The following is a 13996-nucleotide window of genomic DNA, read 5'->3' as shown; positions in this document are numbered from 1 at the left end:
TGTTTGACTTTCCAGTAAACATTTTTTTGTTAAAGGTAGGAAGACTCATGAGAAATCTTGTGTTAAACTTACAAATTTTAGATTTGAATAGAAACATTTTAAATTTTTATGAATTTTTACCTCAAAATAGTTTGCAAATTTGTATGATTTTATTCTTATACTTCAGATGCCAATAAAATGTTTATAGATACCTACTTATGTTTAATAAACAAATATAATAAACTTTTGAAAATAGAAACTACAGGTAGGTACCTATATAAATTTTTTGATTTTCTGGTGGTGCAAAAATATAAAATAAGTGCTACATTTACACCACCAAATTTACGTCACTGCTATGCGTATATAGTATATACCAGAGCCGGCGTGAAGTGTAAACTGGAGTCTGAACCAGCCGCCGAAAAACCTCACCATCTGTTTACCATATGGTAAAACATAATATAAATTATGAACCATATTGCTTAATGCTTACCATTTTACTCTAAGCAAATATATATAACCAGACGGCAAAATCCGATCGTATAGGTATACCTTTACGGTGGTAAATGTCGTTTGTTAAACCGCATCTAAATAGGTTCCTAATTGGGACTTCCGATTAGGTATAGAGTATAGACGATCAAAAATATGTTATCCAGTCAAATTATGTCAAACTCCTTTAAAACATTGTCAGACAACAAAAAAATAGTGTAATATAATATTTTAAATAGAAGTTATTAATAATTGTTAATATGTCATGTAAAGAATTTATTAAAACTAGGTACCTAAGTAGGTAGGTATACCTAATACATATCTGGGTGAATTTTAGAATTTAGTATAAAGTATACCTAATAGCTAGTAACTAAGCATCTTAGATCGAACATTTTTATAATTATGATTCATTTCGTAATTCGTATACATGGTCCGAGACCCGAGTTGAAATGTTTCTTCGCGTATTGTTAAATTATAGTGGACATTAGTAGCATAATATTATCGTGCGTATTAGGTTATCGTGTTTGATAAAACAAAAGATTCTTTATTTTAAGAATACAATTTGTAAAATATTATTTTGTATAAGTTAAGAATTATAAAGTAATTGTATTATTGCGTTTCAAAAATATATTGGTAAATTGTAAAAATAAATTATTATTAATTACCATACGACTTCGAAGAATGATTCAACAAATCTACATTCTTGATAAATGTTTGTGCTTTATATTATATTTTGAAACGATCTAATTCAAAACCAATTTCAAAAATATAATAATGTATTGTTTTTTATTTGAAACAACATTATGCTGTAGTACCTACCCCTGCAGACATTTTTCTATATCCCTCCTTTTCGCTTTCCTTAAATTGTAAATGGCCAAACTTTCAGAATCGATTGCGGGGTTGTGACACACTACCTATAAGCTATGTGGAATACTAATCTGCAATCGAAAATTGATTTTTTTTTATACGTATAAAAAGTCGATGTCAATATTTCTATGCATTATTGCCAACCCCGGTTTTTTTTTTTTGTAAAATATGTAATAATATAATAAAAATATATTTTTTTTTATTTAACTATGAATTTGATATACTTTCTCAAGTAATTTTTTTCGTGAATCGTGTTGCTTTTTGTAATTATGGTCTGGCAGTTTTCGCGTGTTTTTGCCTAAATGTGTATTTTAAGTCGCACTTTTCTTTTTATACTTCTCGCGACCCTGCCGCTGGGTCGTTGGATATGGGAGCATCCAAATTGCATGCCAAAAAAAATAAATATAAATCGGAATGTCCAAATTGCATGCTGTCTCTTGGAAGGGTCTGTCCGAATTGCATGCCATCTCTTAGTGGGGTATGTCCGAATAAAATGACTAAATAACTTACTTTTCCATTGGGGAACGGGATTTCGTTACATTACAATAAAATATATAAATATTGTAGAAGATGACACTTTTTTTAAAATTTTTATTTTAACATTTATTTGAATATAAACAATCTATAATAGTAGTTACAATAAGCATATGAGCTGGATTATACAGTTGACTTTGAAAGCGTGAGGGGAGTAGCTACCCAGAAGTAACACTCGACCGTAGAAGGTGACACGGTGAATAATTCAATAATAATCATTAAATTATACTATTTTTTTTTCATCGACAACAAAGGTCATTAGTTAAATAAAACTATTAATTGTAACTTAGGGTAATCAAGTGAGTGTATTTTACATGTTTACATAGTATTTCAAATAAATAATATTATTTTTAAATTTGATGGGTTTTTTTTTGACATTTTGGGCACACAATATTACAATTTAAATATAGGTACAATATATATAATAATACATAATAATAAAATATGTAAATATGGATAATATTATATATCTTTTACATCTTTTTTTGAATAATAAAATAGTAACAGCATTTTTTAAAACGGTTAATATTAAAGGAAAAATAGTTTAAAAGTATTCAGAGGCCTAATTACAATGAAAAAATACGTTACAATATAATAATAATAATAATAATAATAATAATAGTAGGTAATAATATTATAATAACAGGTATACAATTATTATAATAATATAATTATCTATATAGTATATAGCCATATTCAAAGTCATATATTAGAAATTTAGTTTTGTTTATTTTGCTGTCGGAAATGCCATGTGCCCAAATAGATGGTGGAAATAAACTGTAAGCCATCACATACGTTTCTAAGAAGGAGTCACAAAATGCATGTATATGATCATCGTTGGGTTGAATTGCCATGATTTTGTTTGTACAACAGTCGTCTACATCATTTGGATTTAAAAATGACAATCCGATAAATTATTTTAAAAATAATCCGATTTCTGTTTTTTTTTTTTTAATTTGTACATAAACTTACTGAATACATTTTTCTCCATATGCTCTGCCCTAAGTGAAAACGACATCCTTTTCTTATTGTATTTGGAAAAACAACTAGAAGTGCAGAATGAATAGTTAGTTCAAGGACAGCGTAAATTATTTTTGGCGATAAATTTAAGTTTTAATCGTTCATCTTCATTAATAAATTAGTCAAAGAATCTTTATAAATTTATTTTGTTTTTCCCGTTAGTAAAAAAAAAAAAATAGTGGCATATTATAGTTGTGATTTTTAAATTAATATTCTGCTGAATACCTACCAAAAATTGTTTCCATATTTATTTCGATAATGTTATTTTCTAATCTCATACGTTTGCTTGTATTTATAACGAATACGGCAATATAAATTATAATTTATAAATATCTCGGACGACTTTTTGTTTTGTCCATTGGAATTATTGTGGTATTTACCAGAAACCAGTATATGTTATTGATATAATGATTTCCATTTTAAGACTATGATATTTAGTTTTAAACCTGTTTTTAGGAATTGGGGAGTTAGATAAAACAAAAATCGGATTATTCAATACCGAGTAGATCATTAAATAATAGAATTCGTGAAAATAGCCAGTCCATACAATGGATAGTATACGAATTATTACTCTTCACTGTAGTACCTATAGAATATAGATTATAATATAATTTGATTATTATGAATTGATGATATTATATTATTAGAAAAATAAATTACCAAAACAGAAAAAACTAACTAGTTAAGTTAAAAAGTTAAAAAAAAAACTTTTTAACAAGTTAATGCCCACCTTTGCCTCTAAGAGATGTCATACAATTCGGACAAATCCCTACAAGGGACGGCATGCAATTTGAACATTTTTTTTTTGGCATGCAATTTGGATGCAGCCTTGGATATGTAAGTAGGTATATTATACTATTTATATAATTATATAAAACCTTGATGTACCATATAATAACAATTTGAGAACATAATATGCAGTTAATTTATCATTCAAAGTAAATAATCAACAGTTGTATAGCTAATTGATCAAAATAATAAATAACTGTATTGGCAGTAATATTTTATTAAGACAAATATCTCAGTGTATAGACACTTTAAATTAAAGTTGACTTTGAAAAATGTGACACGGAAAAGACTTTAAATAATCGGTACATGTTTGCCTATAAAAAACTTTACACACAAAGTATTTTCCAATTTACTATAAAAATCATCGACAAGGAGAAAAAATGTATGTCTTAACTTGATCATCAATAAATCCGAGAAAAAAGAATAGTTATTTTTGGCATAAGGTCATTAATTACATAAAAACAATTAAAAAAACTTGGTTTAGAAAATCAAACATACCTAATAAGAAAATATTACATTCTTAAATAATAGTAAAATTAAAAAAAATGTATGTATGTTCTAAATTCTAATCACCGACAATTGTATGCTAATTTCATATCAGATATGGCCCACTTTAGAGTCAGGTATGCAAGCGCTCAGGAGTGAGGACTTTATTTTAGTTTAAAACAATAGCGATCGATCGTTATTGTTTCTCTCTATTGTGTTACTTATAACAATGGTGTAGGTAAATTAAATATCAACAAAATTCCTTCATATTAATAACTAATAAGTCTCGAATGATGATCAGCCATAATTAAGTTTTAATGTTTTACAATTATTTTGAAATCTCTAGAGTATTCAAAAATGTATTCTAATCAATTTTCTATCTAGTAAAATATGTAATTTTAATAAACAAATTCCTTGAATTATCAGCTGAAAATTTAGCATTAAGAGGACGCCATACGCCCGAATGCGTTATCTCCGTCTTACAAATGCATAACATAGAATTTTTAATTTTAAAGTGATCATAACTAGCTTTAAAAGTAAAATATAAATAAAAACCTATGTCGTCCACTAGTTTCACTAGATTTCACACTTCTTACTTCAAAATTTGGTAATAGGTCAATTCACTCTTAAATTAAACTATTTAAACATAACAATAAGTTAAAAATAAATAATTACCTATAAGTTACAATTTTATATGTTGTGCGTTTGTATTATGACGGAGATAACGCATGCATGGCATCCTCTTAACGGAAATATTGGTACGGAGTTGACTTAGCTTTTAATTATATAGGAATTGATTTTAATCGTCATTATTTTATGCAAAAAATATGTTGTTGTTGCGTGATTACTAATTACAGTAATAATTATGTTGCTTCAGTAAATAATAATTATTAATTTATCACATATAAGTATATAACTTACATATATTTAGAAATACTATAGATATCCGTACAATTCCTATAACCAATACATGACAAAATGTTTATTAATTATTATTGTAGTTATGTACGTTGACTAAACTCATATGGGAATGTGTAAAATACCAAGGTATTGTAATATTGTGTATAATAATTCCAAAAAAATCACATTACTAGGAACATTCTCACAAAATATAATATATTATTATTATATAAGTATAATACCTAGCTGTTTATAAGGTGGATACACCGGTTATAGATCATGTAAGTTTCATTACTCTATCATTTAAAATTTGTAAATATTTGTGTGATGTAAAATATTATACAGTTTAAAGATAATTAAAATTTATTCAACATTTAAATTCCCTCCTTATTATTATTTTATTACCTAATGACGATACGTTAAGTATAATTTTTCACGTATTTTAACTATACTTACTATAGTATGTATAAATTATGTTGGTATTTCACGAAAAATTATATTCGAATTTGTTACAAACGTATTTGAAACGTAAAAACGTATAATAAGTGTCTAATTTTGAAATGTATTTTTTAACCTCAATACTTTGTCAAAACTATTGAATTTAATACTGTTAGATGCTAAATTAGAATCTCTACAAATTGAGTGATATGATTTTTTTGTCGTTAGTTTGACGAATTTTAAAATGCTAAAAAAACGCTAAAATTCAACATCGATATTCAACCTTAGTTTTGAACCGAGCTCGTTATTTTTTAACTAAATTTTGTAGAGAATTTAGCGTTTTATATTTTAGACTGGATTAAGTGTTTTGATAAAACTTATAGTTTTTGGGTTATTATCGAAAAACTAAAAAAACTCTGATTTTAGAGCTGTTTTTTTTCAAAATGGTGGCCAACACTGACCTTGAAAGTAGTGGAAAAATATATTTCCCAAAATATCAGACTTATGATTAAGCAATTTAAAACAATTTCCAGCTTTCCGCTAATTAATTCCGAATTCAAACCTAATTTGACTGGCCTAGTAGGTACCTAATTAAAAAAAATAAATCTCTACAAAATTAAAAATGTAATTATTATACTAATTTTATCATTATAGGTACCACCTGTCTGTGTATAATATAATTTTGAGAGTGAAAATTACAAGCAGCTATAATCAAACTAGCGAATGAATGTCTAAAATCTTATAATATTGTAATAAGTACAATATTATTTATATTATAAAATTATAAGTTTTTAATAACATTAATTAATACAAAATTAAAATATTTACGTCGAAATATCTCTTTCATGTTAAATTATGTACGGCATATTTAATACCTAATATGTATGCATTGTATTTTGTTCCCCGTGGACCGTGGTACCATATATTATTATGTATTAACAATAAAGTAGGTACATCAATATTATTTGACACTTACATGTCTTCATATTATTATACTGCTTTAGTCGTATGATTAATATAAGATTATAACTCAAAACATTACTGCTGTAATACAGCTGTAAACATGAGTGTATAATATTATATGTGTTATTAGATAATATACTGTTCGTACAATGTACCTACAATGGAATTGTGTTTCAAATTTTACTGGATTTGTTCGAAATATATGAAGTAGGTACCTGCTAAAAATGTCAAGGTGATTTTATATAATATGCTGTTTAAATTTTATTAAATTTTAGGTTTCAATTATGATTTAAATTTGGCTGTTGAGTATTATTTATATCGGAACATAATAACATATATAATGATAATTATTATATTATATAATATTCCCACAAAAACACTCCACCTAATTTAATGTAAAAAAACGTTAAGTATTAAAAAAAAAACACCTCTAAAAGTTGTGAACTAATATTGTAGCACGTCTTTGAACTATATCTATCATTTATCTTAAAATAGTCTGCTAAATAATTTAACTTAGCTTGGAAAATTTAAAACACTTGATTAGTAAAACATTACTTATATCAATGATAGTAGACTATCAATGATAGTAGACTATCACTATATTATTATGTACTCATTATACTGTAGTATTTTGAAATTTTAAACTTAAGTTACCAAGCTAAATTCAATTATTTAGCAGACTATTTTAACATAAATGATATCTATAGTTTAAAGACTTAGCTATAAAATTATATCATAACTTTTAAAGCCCGTTTTTTTACACGGAGTTTGGGGGAGTGGTTTTATTGATACCTTATTATTTCGGAGACATTGGTTTTACAATTTTTAATTTTTTTTTTTTTATTATTATTTTATGACTAGCTGATCTTGTACGGGCGTTTCCCGTGACAAATTACATACCCGTGGATTTACCACTTCTTAAACTCTGTTAAATGTAAGCTGCAAAAAATACATAGAAGTGCCACTGCACCAACAAGCGTATCGCTTTGATAGTAATAATAATTATTAAAACCAATAACAACCATTTACAAACAAACATTTTCATCGTAAATATCAAAATCACTGTTTGAGCACCTCCAGGGTTGGACCTCTAATTTACCCTTATTAAATTAACCGATGTTACTCGGGAATAATGTAATATTATTTTTTATTACAATATTAGGCTAAAAATAGGTAATTTATATTTTTGATAATTCTCTCCCCCCCCCCCCCCCCCATTGGGTGACTTCTGGATCCGCTATTGTTATAATGCGGGCCGCAGGGAATATTATCTAATAAAATGTTGAAATACGCTACAATAATTTCTAGTTAAATTGGCTATAACTCTGTTGGTATTGTTCAAAATTTTTTTTTTTTTTAACATTTATTAAAAAATATACAATCTGTAATAAAAATTTTACAATGAGCATATGAGCTGGAAAAAAAAAAAATACAATTGACTTGGCGGCGTGAGGGGAGTAGTTACCCAGCAGTAACACTCGACATGTAGTTTATTGGGCTATTTTACAAATATGTATATATTAAACATACTTATGTTAATGTTTTTTTTTTTTTTTTTTTTATTGTCGTGTATGATTCTAGTGTTAACTAGCTAGCTAAATCGCGGCACCAACGCCTCTTTAATCTTCTCGGTGGATTGCCAGGAATGTTAGCGGAGTTGAGGGTGAGAATGAGTGGGTTGGGGTGGTCAGTAAGGCGAGAGCGGTATCGTTTGAAGAAGGATTTGGCCACATCGGCTACAGTTGGTAGTTCGAGATCGGAGTGTAGAGTATGGTTCGTAACATAGAAGGGAGCGTTGGTGATTATACGAAGTGATATTGATTGGAATGTTTGCATTTTGTAAATGTTCGACTTTTAGCCGCTCCCCCATAGTTGGGATTCCATAAGCCCAAATGGGTTTCAGAAGGGTTTTGTAAAGCAATAGTTTATTCTTAAGGTTTAGCTTGGATTGTTTGCCTAGCAGTGGGAGAAGACTTTTTCGTCTGGAGTTAAGTAAGAGGCGTTTTTGTTTAATATGCTCGGCCCAAGTTAAGCGTTTGTCCAGAAGTAGGCCTAGGTATTTAACTTTGGTAGCTGGTGGTATTATTTTGTTTGCTAGAGAGACGGGAGGGACTACGCCTTGTCTGAGGGTAAAGGTTATATGTGAAGACTTTTCGTTGTTTATTTTTATTTTCCAGTTTGAATACCATACTTCCATCGCATTTAGATGATTTTGTAGATGTTGGCTGGCGACAAGAGGGTTTTCATTAGAGGTGAAGATTGTTCAAAATTATTTGAAAAAGACGTGAAATTTCCAATTAGATAATTGTATTTGCAAACTTCATTATTTAATTAAAAATTTCCTAGGCTTTCTCGAGAATTTTTTTTCGTGAAACGTGTTGTTGAATTCTGTAATTACACCTGACAAGTTGTCGCGTGTTGTATTGCCGATGTGTACATTTTAAGGCACTCTTTTTTTCATACTTAGTGCGTCCGTCCCTGTCGAGTCGTTAGATCTTAATGTAAATACAAATTTATAATATTATTATACTTCATCCAATCGTCTAACACTCTAACATATATGAAAAAACAATCAGTCACTAAACTATAACAAAATAGTATTTATTTATAGTAAAGTTGTATGGATTTTTTATTTGGACATTTTTATATTCAATTTCAATCTATGTTACTTATATAAAACGATTATTTTAATACAGCTATAAATATAAAAATTGAACTGCCTGTTTAAGTATTGATTACATAATATAATACTGTATCTTTGTTTAAAATGTTCAACAATTATTTGACCTTATTAATTATAAATGTGGAAGCTATGTTGTGTTAATGCTAAATAATGTATTCTATTACAGTTCATTTTTATCAAGGTTATTCTTAGTCACCGTTATAGCTGTATTTAATTATTTATACAAACATTTTTACTAAACCGTTATTCGTAAATATTAGGTATGATATTCTTACAATCTAGTCAATAATAATTAAATAAATAATAAAAATTAATAAACTTTATATGAGGTTTATGATATTTTTAACTAATAACTATAAATTATTATATAAATTTGAATAAAGTTTTCTTTTTCTGTTCTAACTTAATTGAAACTAGTATTTTTATTATTATGCATAACATGTTGTGATGTTAAAGAAGAAAAATTGTTTCATATTATGTTAAAAATATATGTATACTCGTGTTTAACTGTTTCATAGAAAACATGACAGTGGATGTAACCCCACATACTTCAATGAAATCGAAAATATCAAATTAATAATCAATTAATTAATAAATTAATAAATAAATAAATAAATAAATTAATTAATTAAACTAATTAATAAATTATATTATATGAATTATTATTATACATTTTTTAAAACAAACTATTAATTCTATTCATATTACACATTTCACGTAAATCAAATAGTCCATAATTTCATACGAACTTTAAGGTATAATATTTTTGTATAGAAAATTTATTAATATTGATTTATCTATTTAGGTACTTAGTTACTTACCTATATTAGAAATAAAATAATAAAATACAACTATTATTTTTTGGTTAGTTATAAGTTTATAAATTATAAAGGGATTAGTGGCAGGTTAACGGGATGCAGTGGTAGACACCAATATATTTAATATACATTGAAACCTCCCCTAATGGACACTTCCCAATAGCAGATACCTACCTCCTAGTGGACGTTTTTTTAGGAGCAAACTACGAACTTTCTACAATCTGAATCCTCTGAATAGCGAGCATCTCCGAATAACGGACAACATTTAGTAACCAAATGTGACCAGTGTTGGAGGTTTCACTCTATTTTAAAAAAATACAGTAAATACTTGTTTTTAATAATAAAAAAAAATACCTTTGAAATATATATTATTTTTCAGTACCACTTCCTCAAAAAAATTTTTAAGCTCAAACACTGTAGGTAGGTATGTAATGAAGTGTTTATATACCTAATCAGTAATCATTATTAATATATTAAACACAAAAATTGTTCATATATTTTCGAAAATCCTGTTGTTAAACCATGTTTGTATTTTATCTATTGCATATAGTATTTAATAGATAATTAAATATAAATAACTTGAACTTGGTAGGTATTAAAAAATTTAAATCCTTAATAATTTTCCTTCCGACTGCTGTATACCAGCTTGTATCCTCTTATTATTACGTTACTTATGCGTATCTTAGATTATATAAAATATAGAAGTTATATGAATTCGATATCAACATGGAATTGATATACGCATATATTGTAAATGTGTACATCAATTACGAACGTAGGTATATTAAATAGGCAGGTGATAAAAAATAAATAAAATGCAGACTGGATAGTAATAAATACCAAATTTAGTTTTGTACAATATACATTATACATAATATGATATGTATAAGAAAAAAATGGTTACACACACACACACGTGGCGAATAAACGTTAAAAGTCAAATTCAGAAAGGAGAATAAGACATTTGGATATAAATTGCATACGTTAGACATAATAAATAATACAGTATAGTAAAGGAATGCGGATTCCGTACGTTTTGCATACTACAGCGATATTGTTGTGTGTTGTAGAAGTCACTGAGCGCGGGATCGGACCCTCGCGGTTCTGCAGTCGTCGGAGAACCCATATTATATTATGTTTGGTACCTATATAATACATATAATATATTTCGATCGCATTAAATTATGTTATCGGTCATCAATTTTCTGTATATATTATTATATATATATTTTTTTTTACATCGAACCGATCGTTTCTCCTCCGTTTCAACGGCAGTCGCTACATTACAATAGGTACTGCAGCACACAACGCCGACGTAAGACTATTCATAAATATAATATTGTATCACTCCCCGGAGCTCGACAAAGGTGAACAGAAGCTCCATATTAAAATCCGCGAACGTTTGAGCGCCGCGTCCGCATTCGTGCCATGCAAGTTTTCATTCCTGGGAAAAAAAAACGCATAGTCGCAGGGCGTATACTACAGAGAAATCTAACATAATTCCAGTCTCTTTGAAAGTGCAAAACTGAATTATTCTGTACGATACACGGTCGGTTCGAACTCCTTCTTACGCGTATTACAAAAGCATTATTTCTACATTGTAGAGCCTGGGGCGGTGGTCGTGTCATGTTGTTTAAATCTAATTTTATTTCATATTTTGTTTGAAACAACAGTTCCTTTTATAATATTATCTATACCCACATAATATTACAATATATTATAATATCATAGGGTATGTTTTTGTTGGATAAATTTACTTATCATAGCACCGAGTTTCGCTGACGATCGTTTAAACTTTTTGGAAATTCTTAAACAACATATGCTCGAAGAACATCATTTTTGAAGAAGTGTGAAAGATTAAGATTATCGTTCTGAATTTAATAAAAAAAAAATACTTCTGAGAACAAGCCAAACTTTTTAAAGAATGTGTTTACAAAACATTTATTTATGTTTTCTAAAAACTACAACCTTGGATACCAACGTATTAATTGCTAAGTGCAATAGTAATAATAATAGGATCTACCTATTATAAGGGTAGGTACCTAATAAGTTGCGCAGGATAGAATACCATAACAGTATAACGTTGATGACCTTATAACAACGTAACAATATTATTTATCTTTTTTTGGATTTATTGTACAAACGATTAAAATATGGTTAGAATTATAGACGGATGATGTGTAATTTATAAACAAGATAAAAATAATTTAATTAAATTTATATTTATTTACTGTTTAAATATAAATTATTTAAGGGTTTTGTGCATTTCAATTTGTAATATAGGTACCTAAGTAGAATAAAATAGGACCAGAGGAGGGTTATTTTGTCAAAATATCCACCCCTAAAATTATACCAATTTAATAAATAGATAAGAGGACTTCAAAAATTCTTTTATATTTAAAATAATAGCGACTAATTTATGTTTATTTTTTCTTTTAATAGTGACTAATCATTTAAAAATTTTTTTTTTTTTCAATATATAACTGTATAAGTATTTAATATATGAGTAGGTACATACAATACAATTTTAAATATTTAAAAGCATATACTATAATATTGTAAATTAATAATCCACTCTTACTTCAAAGACACATAATTTTCTCATATTATAAATTAAGTTTGAATGATATACATATACCTATTGATTTATCAAGTACAAACTTATCAAATTTACTTCAATGTAAAATGTGAACAACTATACAAGTCAAACCTAGTTATATCAAAATTAATTACTCAAGTAGTTGAGACTATCTTGACGTTTTATTTATAACATTAATAATAATATATGACAAACTAGTCGTTTTCAGTTTGATTTGTATCTAAATGTTAAACTGTTGAAGTACCTACGACCTACCTAAATCATTTAATTATTTTACGATTTATCGGTTTAGCGTAAATAATCATATTATATTAAAGTCTGAGCTAAAAATGTCCTTAGTATTTTCTGTGATATTTCTGATTATTCCGATTTATACCTACATCATTTACTATAATAATATGATACATGTGTATTTAATTACATTGCTTCCGGTATAGGACCTTTTATTTATATAAAGATCACAGATCTGTGGTATAATTAAATGTTTGGTTCGAATGAAACAACAGAGACAATGTCGGGTTTACGACGAAAGCGTTCGATATTATTTCTGTTAAATTTTAGTGGTGGAAAATAAGGATTATCACAGGTTTAACAGAGTATTAGATTTGTATTTAATGAATAATTTTTAAACCAATTTTAATTATAATGAAAATGACTCTTTTGAAATTTTTCATCAGATTTATAAAAAGATTAGTAAGTTGCATTAAATTAACCTAATACCATGCACTGCGAATGTAAAATTGTAATATTTAATAATAATTATCAGTATTATTTAATATTTTAAAGTAAATTAAATCATATTTTTAATTCAGAGCGAATGCAACTCATTTTAAACGAAATTTATCTAAAGATTTTTACAATTCATAAAGTAGTAAAACATAATACATACAATTCGTAAATACTAATAACAGTAATAACTAATAATTTGAATATTTAATACCTATATACTTACCCTATTTTAATATTATTATTTTATACAATTCTGAGTATGTATTTAATTATATTATACTATTTTTAAGTAGGTATTATTATATAAAATATTTTAAAATATTAAAGATGAAAAATGCTAGCAAAATTAAACAGATTTTAATAATATTATTTACAAAATTATAGTTAATTAACTCAAGTCTGATAAGAATGGTCGTTTGAATTTAAACATCTAATGTGATAACTTTAATCTCAAATAAATAATTTTATAATCTTAAGTATCGTTTAATTTGAGACTAATTTTAAAGAATTTTATATTTTTCTTATTTTTAAAGAATGTCCGTTCACCTACATTCTTTTTGATAATTTTACCATCAACATTTTTTAACTAACATAAACTTGTAGAATTAATATGATATAAATTCAATTCATATTAAATTTACTTTAACTTTATACATATAGGTACCTATATCTATTAACAGGTATAGCGATACCTTATACTGCGCT

At 26.9% G+C, this 13996-nt stretch overlaps 1 protein-coding gene across 1 annotated transcript in view; it reads left to right on the top strand.

Annotated features, from left to right (window-relative positions):
* Positions 1–13996, top strand: part of LOC100166556 (dopamine D2-like receptor) — a 376736-nt gene that overhangs the window by 147274 nt on the left and 215466 nt on the right. The window lies entirely within an intron of this gene.

The sequence above is a fragment of the Acyrthosiphon pisum genome, chromosome A1, assembly GCF_005508785.2.
Source record: "Acyrthosiphon pisum isolate AL4f chromosome A1, pea_aphid_22Mar2018_4r6ur, whole genome shotgun sequence".
In the NCBI taxonomy this organism is placed as follows: domain Eukaryota; kingdom Metazoa; phylum Arthropoda; class Insecta; order Hemiptera; family Aphididae; genus Acyrthosiphon; species Acyrthosiphon pisum.
This window is presented reverse-complemented; position numbering and strand designations above follow the sequence as displayed.